The sequence below is a fragment of the Neopelma chrysocephalum genome, unplaced genomic scaffold (genome assembly GCF_003984885.1).
Source record: "Neopelma chrysocephalum unplaced genomic scaffold, ASM398488v2 Primary Assembly neopelma1_124, whole genome shotgun sequence".
Lineage (NCBI taxonomy): Eukaryota > Metazoa > Chordata > Aves > Passeriformes > Pipridae > Neopelma > Neopelma chrysocephalum.
This window is the reverse complement of record NW_020897786.1, coordinates 1145226-1161900: the sequence shown is the minus strand read 5'-3', so window position 1 is coordinate 1161900 and position 16675 is coordinate 1145226. Positions and strand designations below refer to the sequence as shown.

The following is a 16675-nucleotide window of genomic DNA, read 5'->3' as shown; positions in this document are numbered from 1 at the left end:
TCCGAAAAGGCAAATTAAATGTATTTTCGTGCTCCTGGGGGTAATTAGTTTTATACAGCATTTGCCATTCAAATCCCAATCCTTGGAATGCCACATCGTTTCCAGCCGGTTCCAGTCCTACTGCCGGATCCTTCTGCTTACAAAGGACACAATAAGAGCTATAAATATACATTCCTCCTTCATTAATCATATGGAGTGTACCCTTATATTTTTCCATCTCAGCTTGTTGCCCACTAAATTATATTTTTACAACGCACACGCTGTCCTTGCTCATTTTATTATTGACTAATTGAATCGTCTCTTTCAGGACATAAATTATGTAGGACCAGTGCTCGAGGTAACCGGGAGATAACCGGACCCCTGGGGCACTGTGGGACATGAAACGAGGGTACATCCCCACAAAAATGTGTTGCAAAATGTTCTAAAACTAGTTTTAAATCATTTGTTCCCCCAAAATCCAGGCTTTTACACTGGGTGTATGACTCCTGCTAAGGAAAGTTTCCCTCGATAACCTCGGTGCATGCGGCAAGGGTGTCCCTCTTGTTTCAGGCAGCTCTATATTCCCGTGAAATTATCCCTGATCCAGCGGGATTTGCAGATTTGTTTGCGGAGAGGGTTTTCTGCAAGGCAGCGCTGGCACAGCCCACAGTGCCCCAAAGCCAGGTGTGGGTTTGGCCGTGCACAGGGACACAGGGATGTGCACGGCGGATTAAACACTGACGTGACTGCAAAGCACCGGCTAGTACAGGTGTCTGAAGCGTTTCTCCTTGTGAAACTTGCTTCATTATTTTATGTTTCTGTCAGGAAACAGGGGGTTTGGCCACTAAAAATATCCCGGAGCATTTTCACAATGGAATAATTACCTCCTCAGAAGGATGTTTGGGTTTCTCCACCTTACCCTTGCCGAGTTACGCTGCTATCTGATATGCCACAAGGATTACCAGCAACCAGCTGCAATTTATCCTGAAAATGGAAGCAGTGATTAAAAGGCAGGACTGGTAGTGTAACTTCTATTCAGCTGGTTAGGAATTCCCATCATAAAATCCTACCCTCAGTTGCATTTAATCGGGCCAGAGTAACCGCTGTGCTGAAATTTAAGCATCTGATGTTCGTACCTCAGGTTAAATTATAAACGTTTCCCCTTTTGTTCTTTCTGTCAGGGATTGTCGAATTTGTAGATGAGAACAGTCACCTTGTCAGAGGTGTTCCTTCAAGCCCCACAGTGAAAACCCCCCTGAAAATCCCACTGGTGCTCTGTGGAGGCTTCCCAGTGCTTCCGTTGCCCCGCAATTCCATCCTCATCACAGCTCAGGGCTGTGGGAGTCAGAGCTGGACCTGCACTTCCAGTTCCCTGCTGCTCTGGACCATGCCAAGGCTGCAGGTAGGAAGGGCGAGAACGGAACCTGTCCTTCCAGTCCTCTGGGGAAACATGGAGCAGGAAGCTCCTTGAGTAACACACAGTGGGGATGAGAACTGGATTTGGGACAGGTAAGTTGGCAGGCACAGAGGGTCTGGAGAGAGACAGGTTCTCCAGGGTGGTGGAAGGGAACAAGGAGCTGGAAGGAAAAACAGGTCTGCCTGGAGGGAGGGATAAAGCCAAGCTCATAAGGAAGAGTCTGGAAGCCAGGCTGTTGGGAGAAGAATTAAAAACAGAGTGGGAATGGGAGAGAATTTCCGGGAGGAGGAACACGCAGCTTAGGGGCACCCAGGGCTGTCCGTACAGTGTCTGAGGAAGAACTTGCTGAGCACAGGGATTGGATGGGAGAGCTGCAGTGGGATGAGGGAGGAGGACCCCAAGTTTGGGTGTGGGATGCAGCAGGGAAGAGGGAATTCACTAGGGGCAGTGATGTAGGAATGGGAGTGACAGAGACTGAGGGAGGGAGGCAGAGCAGAAAGGTGAGAAGTTAGGAATGGGAATGAAGACCAACTGGAAAACTGTTGGCAGCAGGTATCTGACACACACTGAGAACATCCCTCGTCCCCTTTGAGTGCTGGAGTGTGTGCCAACCACTGCATCCCTCATACAGGGAGTGTTTCCACATTGCTGATGGTCTGCATCCCTGTCAGCACAGGATTAAATTGCTGGGCTTTCTAAGGGTATCTCTAGATTGAAAAGAAATACATATTTATTAAAACAACAGTAGCCAGGCTGCAAAGGAACACACTCCCCAGTTATCAAACACCGTGTAGAAGGATAAGCCTGGCTCAGACACTGAACCAAGCCCAGGGAACCCAGGCAAGTGCCTCAACAACTTCCACTTAATTTACTGTAAAAATCAGATGTAGGTATGTTATGCACCCTGTGAGGAACTGTGGGGTGAGCAAGCACAGCACTGTGTGTGGGAAGGGGTGACTGCTACTCCAGAAAAGGGCCTCAGTCCTTAAACAGAGCCTGCCCAGCACTGCACTGATTGTGCAGTCAGTGCTGCCCAGGTGCCTGGGCTGACATTTTAAAGCGTGATCTGCAGAAGTGAAGAGCACTTGCAGATAAATCTGCAATAGCTGAGAATGTATTCAAGTTCTGACTCAATTGGATGCTTCACCATGTTCTATTTTCTGACAAAATCAGGCCATCGAGTATTTCTAATTAGATCTCTAAAATGAAAAGATATTTTTGTATTATTCTGTCTGTACGCCCGAGTTCCTCATCTGTAAAATAAGTGCAACACCAGTTCTTACTCCAGCGTTGGGAAAATGAATTAGAGTTTGTGAAGCACTTGGATACCATAGTGATGAGTCCCATGAAAAAGCTCAGGAGGAAATGAATAAATCTGTCTTCAGAACAATATTTGAATAGTGTGCTGTAAATAAAGCACAGGCCACACAGTGAACAGTGAGGAGAAAATAAAGTTATTGCTTGGTGAGCACAGTCTATTCTGTAGAACGAGCGAGGCCGGGAACCTGTTGAAAGAACAGCGTGTGATCTAATCACAATTAAATACTGGATCATAATGCAAATGCACAAAAGGGACAAATTACAGTCGCACAGGCCACCTTAATGTTGGTAATTCTAAACTTTCAGACTCTTGAATTGAAAAAAACCACCACTGTTAGGCTGCAAAGGTGTAATAGATGTGTATAAATGATTTCCTCGCCCTTCCATAGTAGGAGACAATATATTTACTACTTCTACCTCAGTCATTTAAGTGGAAAAAGTGTTTCTCTCTTCTTGGAGATATCTCAGCCTTACAGCCCAGATTTACTGGTGTCACTCACACACTGCTGATGTACAGATTTAAATCCAGAATTTACCTTCTTTGGCAGTCTGTGCCTGATCGTCAGAGACAGACAGTTCTCCAGAGAGGGATCCAGAGGAGGACCTTCATTTCAGTGATTAAAATGTTGTGTTTTGCTTGGAGTGCTTCCCATTCCAGACCAGCCCACCGGTTTTGGTGCAGAGGCAAGGTTATGGAACAACAACTCCCCTGATCTTCCGTGACTCCTCAGTCCCGAGGCTACACTGAGCCTTCCCGACTCCTGCTGAGACTTGGAGCCGCTTCAGAGCGGCTGTAAATTGCACTGGGTTATCTGTGGCCCACAAGAAGGGTGATGGAATTAGGATTCCACTGTTCAGTGCCACTCTGGCTGTGCCTGTTTTTCTCACCGTGATTTCTCTATTGCTTAGCGGGATGTGAGGTGACACTGAGTCGTTACACCAATTTATTGTTATCCAGAGAATTTTCCATTACTGGGCATCCTCTAGCAGCTGGTTAAGGCAATTTGGGGAGAAGAAGGGGCTGCAGTACAAATAAAGATGTGGCTCATTAAGTTTAAGACTTAGAGCTATGAGATCCCTTCAGTTTAACCTGCTGTGCTGCCTCCCGTGTGTGAGACATCGGCTCCATCCACGGACAACTCCTGGCAACGATGACCTGTCCAATTATTCCTGTATAGATCTCCACACTGACTCCAGCACCAGTGCCCAGCGAGGTGTGCTGGCTTTCATCATTCAGTAGGGGCTAGATTTATTTTTTTTCATTTAGTTTTCACATTTATTGGTCACAGATGTGGTTTTGCAAACTGCTCTGAGGTTAAAAGTCACCCTCCGGACTTTGCCGAGCAAATTCTGGGTTAGCAGGCCATGTGCCAGAAACCCTCCAACCCCAGCACGTACTTCTGTCATTCCTGATGTCAACAGCAATTCCAGCTTCTTGCTGGAGTCAGAGAGGGTCACAAGTGGAGGCAGACCTTCCAATCACTGAGGTGAGCTCCCAGGGAAGTTTGAGAGGAGGATGGAGCTCCCTGAATCCGTGGTTAACGGAGTCTGAAACACGAGCAGGGCGGTTGGTGTGAAATGCTTTTAAAGCCTTCCATTGCTGAGGGAGGGAGCTGCTGAGGTCTAATCCAATGTTTGTTTATTTAGGGATTGCAGAGCTAGATAGAGAGAACCTAGAATCCAAAATGCAGGGTTTACTGGAATCCAATCCACAGTTTAAAGGAAAAGAATAATCCATTTGTTATTAGGATGTGCATAATGATGTGGGATATGGCTCTTCTCTCCAGAAGGAGAGAAACCCAGGTAACACTCAAGGGGAAATCCTGATGTCATTGCAGTCAATAGGATTTTTGCCATCCACATAAGCAGGGAGAGATTCCTCTCTGGAAGCCTGTCCTGGGGTGACACTGTGCCACAGGCGTTCACGGTGTTTTCAGTGACACTGTAGGTGGTAATTTTCTGGTTTGGTGGTTGTCATTAGTGTTGTTCTCAGGTGAGATCATTACTGGGGACACACTGACCGCTGAGCCTCCATTCTTCTTCCCCACAGGCCGTGCCCTCACTTTTCCAGTGTCCCAATGTCTCCCTGAGCTACTGCATCTCATCTTTGGCCTGAAAGACTTTGCACATCCAGTAAGAGGAGACAGATGGTCCATGGCCTCTCGAGCAAACAGGATCAGCCTCCTCTGCAGCTCAGAAACCACATAAGCCAGGCAAGGATTCCAGGTGGTGTTTATCCCAAAGCATTTCCAACAATCCCACAAGAATGTTAATTACTGACACCAATAATCTTGTTCTCATTCATATAATGGGAGTGCCTAAAGGTCTTACCTGAGGTTGGGTCCTGTTATATTAGACACCGTAGGATCACACAGGGAAAGCAAATCCTTTCCCCAGAGAGGTTTTAGTCCAGGTTATCCTGACAGGAAAGCAGAACCACAGAAAGGTGTTGTGAGTCACCAGAGGTAGAGCAGCAGGTCCACATTTCACATCTCCCAAGTCCCAGTGCTCTGCAAACACCATCACATTTTCTCCTGGTGTCTGTGCCAGGAGGGAAGTCTCAGGGAAGTGAGACTGCAGCAGCCTGAGAGAATTCAAAGAGGAGAGAAAAATGATGGAGAGGAGAAAGGATAAGAAAAAAGGAAGAGGATTGATGCTTAGCACAAAGAAACAGTCATTTGACTCTGGGTTTGGGAAACCAAAGAAACAACCTTAGACCAGCAGCAGAGGATGCCTAGAAAATGCAGAGCCCAGCACACAGACAAACCTCAGGACCAACAGCAGCACAGCCCTTTTCTGTGTGTTACCTGAAAGGCCCAGCTGATGGATCAGGTGGATCAGATGAGCTGATGGATCAAAAGTTCACTGTTGGATCATATGGTGGGAATCCTTCACTCCCCTCGTTCTTGGCACATGGCAGCTGCTCTCCATTCCCACACACACACACACACACACACAGCCCAAACACCCTGCACTCACTGACAGGAGGCCAAGGGACACTTCCCAAGGGCTATGGAACACAGTCATCCCTCTCCAGCTCTGGTACCCACCAGCTGGTCAGGGGGGTGGTCACCTGCATTTGGGGACTCCTGGAAATGGAAAGAAAAAGCCACATTATCCGCGTGAGACACAAATGGATCAGCCAGAGTTAGATGAGCAGGTCCAAGCATAAAGCTTGAGACCAAATAGATTTGGCTGTTGTGTCAACACCCACAACTCCCTCAAGTGTCCTTTGCTCTTGGCCTGTATCTCAGAGCAGAACATGTTTAAAACTGAATATACAGATATAATGATTCCAGGAGTCCCTGTTTGAAAAGAGTGGCTGAAGTGTCCCTCTGCTTTGAATGGCAGGAACTGGAGGCACAGAGTGGTATTAGAACCTTGTGATAGAATAGCAAATATTAACCAAATTACCTTAGTCCACTAATTGAACAGTTCAAAACCAGTCTTTACTATGATGTAGTGACAACAGGGAGGAGGAGCTGCAGAAGCAGGAAAGAATAGACATTGGACAATTGGGACAGGGACAGAGTCCCTGGAATGATCTTGTTCATGCACTCTCAGACAGCCCTTTAAAGTCAGAGTTTTGGCTCTGCTTCCTCTAACTGGAATTCTCCTCCAAACCTCATCACCCCTTCAAATGCTGGGAAGGAATTTCCTATAAATATAGTGGATTTTTCATGGAAGAAATATCATACTTCATTTTTACCATGCCACCTGAAAAAGGGACAAGCTCAAACAGTTGCAAAATTAAACTTTTCAGAACAAGACCTGGCTTCCACTCCCCAGGCTCATAAGGTGCTCCTAAAGGACCCTGGAGTCCTGGGGGACTTGTCTTTCACCACAGGGTCTGTGCCTCCCAAAGCCCCTTCCTGCCAGGAAAGGTTGTGCTGCAGCACCTGGGAGTGCTGAGAAAGTCCAGACAAGACCTTGGTGATGTAGCTGTCAGAGCATGGAGGCCTCTTCCCAGGGAGCAACAACAGGGATACAGCCCTCGTTTCCTAAGGAGAGACAGGAGCTTTGTTCCAGGCAGTTTCTAGTTTGAAAGCAGAGCTATGCCTTGACTCGTTCTGTATATATTTTGTTTTTAAATAATTTCTAACCTCTTGCAATTTTTAAGCATCTCCAAAACCAGGGCAAATTAGCCAACATTCCTTCCTAGTGCTCAGCAGTCCAGCTCCTTACCCCATCAGTGCTGTCTGACTCCTTCTCAGCTGCAGGACTGAGCAACGTGGGGACACAAGGACAGTTTGAAAAGCAAGGAACACGTGTTGTGCCGAGGAATGGTGCTGCACTGACAGCTACAGCACATAAAACATGGGCAGCCGTCACACAGGTGAAGTTTGACTCACTCAAGCTGCCAATCTGGCACTTCTCACACGCATTCATTTGACTTTCTTTTCGTGTTGTTTGTTTAAACATCCCTTCAGGGAAACAGGTCTGGAAAAACACCGTAGTTCTCCCACCTTTCCATGCTCCTCCCAGGGGACCAGTGATCAAAGCCAGGAGGGCTCTGATGGAATGTGGGATGTGAAATGCAGGTGATGGTGAACCCTGGGATCTCCCTGGATCTCCCTGACGGGCATATCGGAATCTCCACAGCTGCTGTCACACTGGGGTTTTACCACATAGTTTTACTCCCTTAGTACCTGAACGGCAGCTTTAGAAATCAAATTACAGCGTGAGTGCTACAGGCTGCAGCCCCTGACTGAGCCCCTAAATCAGACTAATTGAAACAACAAATATGCCTGAACAGCAGCTCCCTAAGAAATGTCCTTACAACACTCTGCTTTCACTCCTGAGGGAGCCTGACGGGACTTATTGACTGCCTGGGATTTCTGCGACTGCCTGTGAAGTTTATTGATTCTAAGAAATATGAAATGTGCTTCAAAGAGCTCAGAATGTGACTCTGTGTCCAAGTGAGACACAAAGGCTCTCAGAGATCCCAAATGGAGCAGAGAGAAGGGTGGGGGAGGAAAGGCTGTGAGCTCACACCCACAGGGATTGGTGGGGTTGGAACATCACTGCCCCAAAAAGAGGTGAAAGTGCTGATCCACCTCCCAGTGAACAGGGACCACCACACTGTGCATGTTGCTCAGGCTGCTGCTCCACCTGCCCCCCCTCCACTAACACACATTTTTGAGGGATGCTCTTAGAAGGACCAAGGGTTGAAATGGCATTTCCTCCTCCCAGAGTGGAAGGTACGTGCTGGCAGGGAAATCCCAGAGGAAAATGCTCTCATGCTGTACAGGCAATGGACATTTTTTGCACAAGGAAGGTGCCTTCGCATCCCCAAAGGAATCCAACTAAAAAAGATCACTACCATAAACTGGAGGGAATTTAGATGCTCAGAACAAATTTACATTGCTAAAAATGGGGGATTGGTAGAGAAAGAAGTTCGGGCTATGAGAAGTTATCAGAAGTGCCCTTCATTTCTGAAAGCACAGAAGTGTAGGTGTTCAACAGAAATCAATTTGTCAAAAAGACCCTCCTTCCGTGTTCCAACACCTACAGTGGGGGCTGAGCAGAGATTGAGGTTTCTGTCTGTGCCATTGGAACATTTAGGTTCTATGAAGCAAAGCAGTGGCATTTTTCGGCCGCGAGCCCTCTGAGGCAGGCAACAAATAAGAGAGGTTTGACAGAGGGAGAAAAGGTTTCTCACAAATCTCGTGTTTTCCCAGTCCCAAATGGCTGCAATCTGCCTCTAACCCCTCCTTCAGGCTGATGGCTGCTCCAGGATCTGTTGGGTTTGTCCTTTCAGACGGGAGTCTGGTGTTTTCCTGTTGACCTCCCACCCACTCACCAGCAATCAGTAGCACTCAGCTGCTCCTCTGGGGTGTCATTGCGGTGTCCACCACTTCTCAGGCTGCCAGGACTTTCTGGGAAGCGCTGCCTTTGGACAAGGCAGCATAAGGGAAGACAAGGAATACTATCACTGACGTTTCTGTCATGTTTACTGCTACTACTGCTGTCAATGTGTGTTTTCGCTCATGGACTATACTTAGCTTGGAAAGAAAGCTGTGAAACACTACCACTGAAAGACATACCTCAAAAACACTACTGATCTCTTATTCACTTTTTTTTTTTTAATTGCATCCAATTTGTGGCAAATGCAGCAGCCCATGGGGTGTGGAGCCTCCAGAACCCCCTGCAGAAGCACCCGCTGTGCACAGGGAGCAGTGGGAACTCGGAGATGGAGCAGGACAGATCCCTTACTGTGAGCAGTTTCCACACCAGAAAGATGAAGTTGTTCCTGTTCCTGGCTACAGGCAGTTCTGACACATGAAAGGTTTTACTAATTTTCCATCGAGGCAGGTGAGTGATGCCAACCCTGTTAGATGTGACAAAGCCAAGAAACCTTGCACTTCACCTAAAATTGATATCAAATTGAAGGAGTGAAGGGTTAGATGGGATACTGGGAAGAAATTCTTCCCTGTGAGGGCGGTGAGGCCCTGGTACAGGTTGCCCAGAGAAGCTGTGGCTGCCCCATCCCTGGAATTGTCCAAGGCCAGGTTGGACAGGGCTTGGAGCAACCTGGGATAGTGGAAGGTGTCCCTGCCCAAGGCAGGGGGTGGAACTGGATGAGCCTTAAGGTCCTTTCCAACCCAAATGGTTCTGGGATTCCATGATTCTGTGATCAAGAACATGGGAATGCCAGCACAGCTCCAGTGTGGATATTCCCTGTCTGGATTTCATGGGCCTGGGGCGGGTGGGGTGACACTGCAGCAGGAGGGTACAAACCACAGCCTGAAAGGTTATTATTCAATTAAAGTTGAGCACCAACTTATGCACTGCTAGGAACTTAATTAACACTCCCCCAAAAGCTACTTGCAGACTTTTGGAATTGAGCAGTGGCACAGCTCTGAGCCAGCTCCTATGCTGGGGACCTTCCCTCTGACCAAAGGGATCCCTTGTTAAATGTATGGGGAAACACAGGCAGCCAGAGAGATGCTCTGGAAAGTTAGCAGCACATATAGTTGTGTTGGAAGGCCTTGCTCACATCAGAGCACCTTCCCCAGGCACCTGAACAAGAGAATGTGGATTTAAAAACAAAAAAATAGGGAAGGCTGCCCACGGTGCTGAGTAAACCTGAATGGAGCACACCCACCTTAAAGCTCATCTCCCATATGGAATTTTTACATGGAGTACAGCTGACACCAGAGGAAGGGGTGAAAAGGCTCCCAGCTCTGTGAAAGATAAGAGGAAATGCAGAACTGACAGCAGTGGACACTCATGGGTCACCAGAGAAAGGGGAAAAGCACAACCCTTTGTGATTACAGTCAAACACAAATAAATAGGTTGGAAAAGAACACTTTCTATTTCCTGCAAGCAGTAAAGTTTGGGGGGAAATGGCCTATGCCAAATATTTCTCTCTGCTGGAGGCACCAGCAGGGCTCTGACAGGCCCGTTGGAAAACAGACCATACGTTTGTGCATATTCCACAGCCCCCATGGGAAACATCATTCCTCAGGCTGCTGTTGGGGCTGTGTTTGGCACGTGAACTGTTCCAGGGGCTTTGATAGCCCAGGATCTGTGTAGCTGATGTTTTGTTCCGAGGGAAAAGAGCAGAAGCACATGACCAGAAGCTCTGATCAGCTATTGAAAGACCCAGACCTGCAGAGCTCAACCAACACAACTCCTTTGTAATGGTAATGCCATACCTAGGCATGAAATTAGGAAAGCAGGGAGTACAAGCACATTACAAGAAGATTGAAGTCATCCCTGGAATTCCTGCCCCAGCAGAAAAGGATGCAAAGTTAAGACACCTCTGAGTAGTGAACTGTCGACCCGATTTAGCTGCCCAAGCAATCAATGACGGATCTTTAGGAGTGTTCAGCAGCCCTAACACACAGATCTTCCCAGGAAAACTGAAAGGAGCTAATTAATAGCCCCAGATAAACAGGATGAAATGCAAAGCTGGACATAGATCTTTACAGACCGGTGCTGACTGTGCTGAATTCTCTCCTTGCACTCCCACTGCTGACCCCAGTGAGGCAGAAAGATTAATCTTGTACAAAAAGCTTTTGCTTTAGACTTTTTGTAAAGCACTTGTAGGCTGTCTGCTTGAGTGTTTCCCCTGGTTGCAATTAGAGGTAGTTTAGTCTTTGCTTACAGTCTTCACTGGGTGTAGTTTTGCTCTCCCCTGTCCCCTTCCAGAAAAGCCTGAAGTGACACCTCTCCATCCTTACTCTTGTGACTGCTAGGAGGTGAATTCCCTAATAAACCAGACTGTTTACACTCCAGATGGACTCTGTTCATGCCAGTGGGGCTGCCCTGTTTGCAGTGCAGGTTGGAACCTCTGGTGCCCCAAACTCCAGCAAGGTAATGATGCTACTCAGAGTTAACAGACAAATCCCTGAGCAGGAGATGCTGAAGTCATGCAAATCCTCTTTGTTCCCAAGAGGTGCAGGGTAAGGACCCTCACAGGAGCTTTAAGAGGAGTTTCAAGGCTGGTCTTGAACACGAGATGCTTCCTGGGTAACCTCCTAGGGGTCATTTGGCCTCTTCTAGAAAAGGTAAAAAGACATGACTTTGCTTTGAGGACTGCACTGCACCCACAGGGCATCCACCAGCACCCCTGGGCAGTGGAAGAAGGTACTGCCCTCCTCCCCCAGACCAAGGTCATTTTGATCCAACTATTTTAGGGAGAAGACCAGTCTTGCCAGCAGGAAAGGTCAGTCTGGGAAGACATACCCTCGAGTGCCTTTGAGAAGGCAGAGGAAGAAGTTAAACGCTCAGAATTGAGAGTGTGCCTTGCAGAGGCAGCTCCTGCAGCAGGGAAAGCCGAGAGCAGGTTTATCAGGGTCAGGACTTTGGACTAAGGTAACTAAATTTTGTGTAAATGTCCCTTCAGATGTCTGCTTGGATCCAGCCCTAAGTCTCCCTCTTTTCTTGCAGTGGAGAACAGCAATACTTCTGTGGTGTTTCCCAGTGTCACTGTTAAGCAAGTGATCCCTCTTCAGGACCCAGGGTGGAAGGTCCGGCACAAAAAAGCTTCTATTTTGTAACTAAAAGGTTAAAGAGGACATCAGATAACAGGGGCAGCCTGAGGGCACCGAGAGGACTCAGAAAATCATGGAATCCCACACTGGTTTGGGTTATAAGGGACCTTAAATCTCATCCTGTTCCATCCCCTGGACACCTTCCCCTCTCCCAGGTTGCTCCAAGCCCCATCCAACCTGGCCTTGGACACTTCCAGGGGTGGGGCAGCCACAGCTTCTCTGGGCAACCTGTGCCAGGGCCTTACCACCCTCACAGGGAAGGACTTCTCCCCAGTATCCCATCTAACCTGGGATTCAGGGAGATGTAATGTGCTTGAGAAAGGTGAATCTTGGGCTCCAGGGCTGCAGCTGAGCTTGGCCCTGCTCAGCTCCTTGAGCGAGGACCTCTCCTGGCTCCAGGAGGTGCCTTCCTCTATGGAAGCTAAGGATCATTAAAACCTTCCAGAGAACAACCATGAGATCCAGCCAACACTCCTCCTTCTCCCAGCTCCCCCTTCCTAACACAGCCCCTTTGCTGAGGAGGAGGAGCAGGGCTGTGCTTGGCCTGATTTGGAAGGGAGACATGAACCCCACCGGCTGGGATCTGGCACTATCCAGCTGCACCTCAGTCCTCCCTGACCCATTGTTCTAGTGATCTAGAAATCCTGGAAAATAAATAATATTTGGAGTTGTCAGGTCATTCATCTACACAAAAATCTATCAGTGGTGTGCTTAAGGATATTACCAGAGAAGCCAGGAATGTTCTTGGGATTGGAGACCAGTGGGCAGAACATTTTTTGGAGGCCCACACAAAAACTGTTGGGTTGTCCCGAGCCAATGTCACGTCCCAGAAGGACATCAGAGTCAGCACTTTCACCGCTGAAATTACCAGCAACCAAGAGAAATACATTAAATATTAGTGGGAATATTGAGAAATAACAAAAACTAGTCCAGAAACCACAGTGGTATGTGCTCGAGGGACATGCCCAGGCACGTGTGTGCAGCCTGTCCAAGGGACCCGTGGTCATCCAAGATCCCGGCTCACGAGCCACATCCAGTCCCTGAAACCTTCCACTGCCCTGAATTCCTCCTGTAAAAAGGGAGTCTCATGGACCACTTTAAAGCTCTAACAGCTTCATTGTGGTTTGAATTCAACTTCTCTCCTGGACTGACAGGTATCTGGGAAGCTGCAAAGATTGTGAGATCATTCTGGGAGAGAAAACTGTCCTCCCCAGGCATCCCCTCACACTCTGTGCCCACAAACCTGCCTTCAGGACTCATGGTCCATCCTGCAGCCTGGAGTCTGAAAGATGAGCAGGGCATGGAAAGAGCAAGTGGGAATCTCTGGAAACCTGAAATGCTCATGGGACTTGAGGAAGGGAGAGAGCACAAGCACTGGCCCTTTGTCCAAAGGCTCCACACCAAAACCCCCAATCACTTCTTATTCCAGCACTCAGAACTCAGTGGAGTCAGCACTGGGATTTAATTGCTGGAAAAGGAGGAAACTCCCATTTGCCTGCACAAAGATTGGGAGTTTTCTTCCTCTGCTCCAGTGGAAGTTTAATCCAATCTGTGTCCAATGGCCTGGTCACCACTGCCTCTGCCAAGCACGAATCCAGCGGAGTGAGCTGGGTGTTGGGAAGAGACCTGGGCTGGACATGTGCTCACACAACTTCATTTAGATCTCTCCTGATGGGGGAAATTGAGAACCAAAGATGTTCCCACCAAACCTACTCATCCAATTACTGGAGCACTTTGTGATATGGATCAGTGGAACACCCCGAGCTTTCCCAGGACAGAGCAGGAGTGTGCAGACACTGCACTTTTGGGAAGCATCAAGAGCCAGACACAGGAGCTTTGTGGCTTTTGTTCCTTGGTTCTGACTTGCTCTGACTCCTCACCTGCTCACCATTAACACCCTGTGGTGCAGTTGTGTTTGACGTCCCTGTAACAAACCCTGATTTATACGGCCCCACAAATCCCTCCTCCTTTGTGTGGCCTTGGGAGCAGCGAGACAGGAATGCTGAAAGGGAACTCATTTGAATCACTCACTACCAAAGGAGCAGACACCTTCCAAGAACCCTACCTTTGTGAATAAATGTCACCCTTCCCAAATAGTCAGGGTTTTTTAATGAAATGGTGCTTTTGAGGGTCAGCAGAAGAAGACAAATACTCCAGTGGGCAGACTGAAAAACCCAGGTGAAAGCATGACTGAGACTCACAGAGCTACAGAATAAAGGAGAGGAAGGATCCAGAGAAAAACCCAACGTGCTACATTCATCACTCAGTCATTCAATTACAAGGATTTGAGCAGCTGTCCAGTGAAAGGAGTTCACACTCCCTGTTTTATGGTGTGTCTCTGATGCTTTTCCACATGGCAATGCAGCAGATGAGCCGTGCTCCTTTCTACACCCATTCCCTGTGGGAAATCTGCAAACCATCATCATCACTGATGCTCACTAATTTAGGACCCATGTCATAACATCCTCTGCCTCCAAAGCATGGCCACTACTTAACGCCCTGCTTGCTTTAGGAATGTGGTTTTCCTTTGGTCTGATGGGAACACCACGATTACGAGCTGCATGTGCCAGAGAGGCAGGGCTGGGTGGGGAAGGAGAAGAGAGGTTTCAGCTCAGCAATGATAGTACCTATTTTTGGCTCCTGGAGCCAAGCTGTGCTGCTCCCACTCTGTTCTGATGCTCCAACACGTGTCACTCGAGATGTCACCAATCCCCGGCAGTCACGACAGTCTGGGGTGCTGGGATTCAGCGTTGTGGGGGAGGGAACACAAGCAGCAATTTTTCTGAAGTCTGTGGCAGGAACAAACAGTATGGTGGTGACAGTTATTTGAATGTCAATATTTAGAGGAGGTTGTTTTTCAGTCCATTACAACACAGGATTTGTCCCTGGCTCTCCCTTCCATGAGGCTGCAGCAGGACGCCCCCTCCTCTGGAACATCCACCCCTTGGGCAACCATGGTGATGTTTTAAGATCTGGTTAAACACGTTGCAGGACCAAATGGCCTCTTGCTCCACTGCCTGGGACACATAAAGTACAAACTACAGTGTAGCAGGAATGAATTCACATCCCAAGTCTGTTTTACAGAACTACAGGGCTTCCTGGGGGCTGCACAGTGTTTTCACAGCTCTCCAAGAGCTACAGTCCCCAATGCCCCTAAGTGACAACTTATTCACATCCCAGAACCCTCAGACAGCACAAGCTAAAGTCTCTGCTTGCATCCCCTGCTTCAGGTACCCCCAGTTCCCTCTCCATGGCTCTGCTGCAGGAGACAGCCCAAATCCTCTCTTGAGACTCAACGCTCAGTCTGAGCACCTCTCCATGCCCAAAGGGGCTCCCCACAGCCAGGCCACCTTCTCCCTCCTGCCCCAGCAGCCTGTTCCTGCCTGGCACCATCCCCTCAGTCCTGCTCAGACAACACTCAGGGGGCAGATAAGACAAAGCTGTGGCTGCCCCATCCCTGGAAGTGTCCAAGGCCAGGTTGGAGGGGGCTTGGAGCAACCTGGGATAGCGGAAGGTATCCCTTCCAACCCAAACTATTCTGTGATTCCAAATCCAGTGGGATCCAAGGGAAGACAAGGCAGAGGGTGAGGAGGAGCAGCTTTCCTTGGCACTGCTGCCAGAACACAGCCCAGCTTGGGCATCTCTGATGGGCAGCACCAGCTCAGCCGGAGCCAGGCCAGCACTCTGGGAAAGCAGGGAATCAAGAGCCAGTCCTGTGGCTCTGCTGCTCACCTACCACAGGAACAGCTTTTCTTTCTTCAGCTGCTCTCCTTCACTATGTTCTCGTTCAGCAGCCCATGCTGTCGAGGGGTTGGAAACACAGAACAGCTTCTCCAAACGCAAAGCAGTTATCTTTAGAAATGGAGCAGGGAAAGAAAACAACACCATGTAGACACTGTGAAAAGAAAGGGTTCACTACATTAAAAAAAAAAAAAGTTACATTCTTGATCAAGGAACAAACCAGTCTGAATAGTCACAGTCACATTTTGCAGCCACATAACTCTTATTGTCTTTTTTTCTCCCAAACATCTGAAGATGAACATCTGAATCCTTTACGTGAGAATCCCTTAGACCAGCTTAAACTGGGAGAAAATACTCAGCTGAGTATTGACTTGAAAAGATGGAGCGAGTTCAGACCTGAGTTACCGATCCCTGACTTCGGACAGGGGCTGGCACAGCTCAGCTCCCCTCAGGACCAGCCCCATCCTGGCTCCTGCCAGCCCTGCACAGCCCCTGGGTCCTGCAGCTCCATCCTTTGAAACAAAGGTTGCTGAAGGAGCACAGCATTATTTTATTTAATCACTGTAGAGTTTTTTCAGGAAAAAAATCCTGAAAGCAGAGTGTATTTTCAAGATCAGTGAGTATAGAGTGGTATAAAATGTCTGCTCTGCTTCTTTCCACTCCAGCCTGTGCCTTTGAAGTCATGGTAACAGCTTTTGGATCCGAACCCTCTGATGAGACTCCTTGATTTATTAGGTAAAACATCTGGAAAAAATGAGGACTTGTGGCAGTGTAAATCCTCCAGGAGCAGAGAGAGATCTCATCTGAGCAGCACTCCTGTCAAAAAGCAGGGAAACCTGAGCCCTGGCCACTGGCTTAAGGATGCTCTGAGGCTGCAAAGCTCAGAACGGGCCCATTCACGTTTTCCCCAGTGGCCCAGACCCAGCTGTGAGCAGAGGAACGTCCATCAGCCAACAGCCCTTGGAGCTGGGACCACGCCAGGGCTCTGGAATGGTTTGGATGTCAGCAGCAATCCTGCCCTTGGCATCAGGAAGGAGCTCCTGTTGTAAATCACGGCACACTGGGAGCACTATGGGATGTAAGTACCTGCCTCCCGCCCGCAGAGACACAGGCAGCAGCCAAGCCCCACACACAGAGCGGGTGGAGAGGGGCTGGGGGGACTTTTCTATCCCCAGTTACAACAGGAATGTTGGGGTGACTTTTCCATCCCCCAGTT

At 48.5% G+C, this 16675-nt stretch overlaps 1 long non-coding RNA gene across 13 annotated transcripts in view; it reads right to left on the bottom strand.

The window, feature by feature from the left end:
* Positions 1–16675, bottom strand: part of LOC113974683 — a 79149-nt gene continuing 62474 nt past the window's right edge. For 4 of the 13 annotated variants that reach the window (XR_003536611.1, XR_003536613.1, XR_003536610.1 and 1 more), the window contains 5 exons: positions 15451–15613; positions 14346–14507; positions 8520–8609; positions 5048–5805; positions 1–963 (listed from right to left, as the gene is read on the bottom strand). This is a non-coding gene — a long non-coding RNA (uncharacterized LOC113974683). The remainder of the gene's footprint in view (positions 964–5047; positions 5806–8519; positions 8610–14345; positions 14508–15450; positions 15614–16675) is intronic. The other 9 variants (XR_003536622.1, XR_003536620.1, XR_003536614.1 and 6 more) reach the window with 9 other exon arrangements.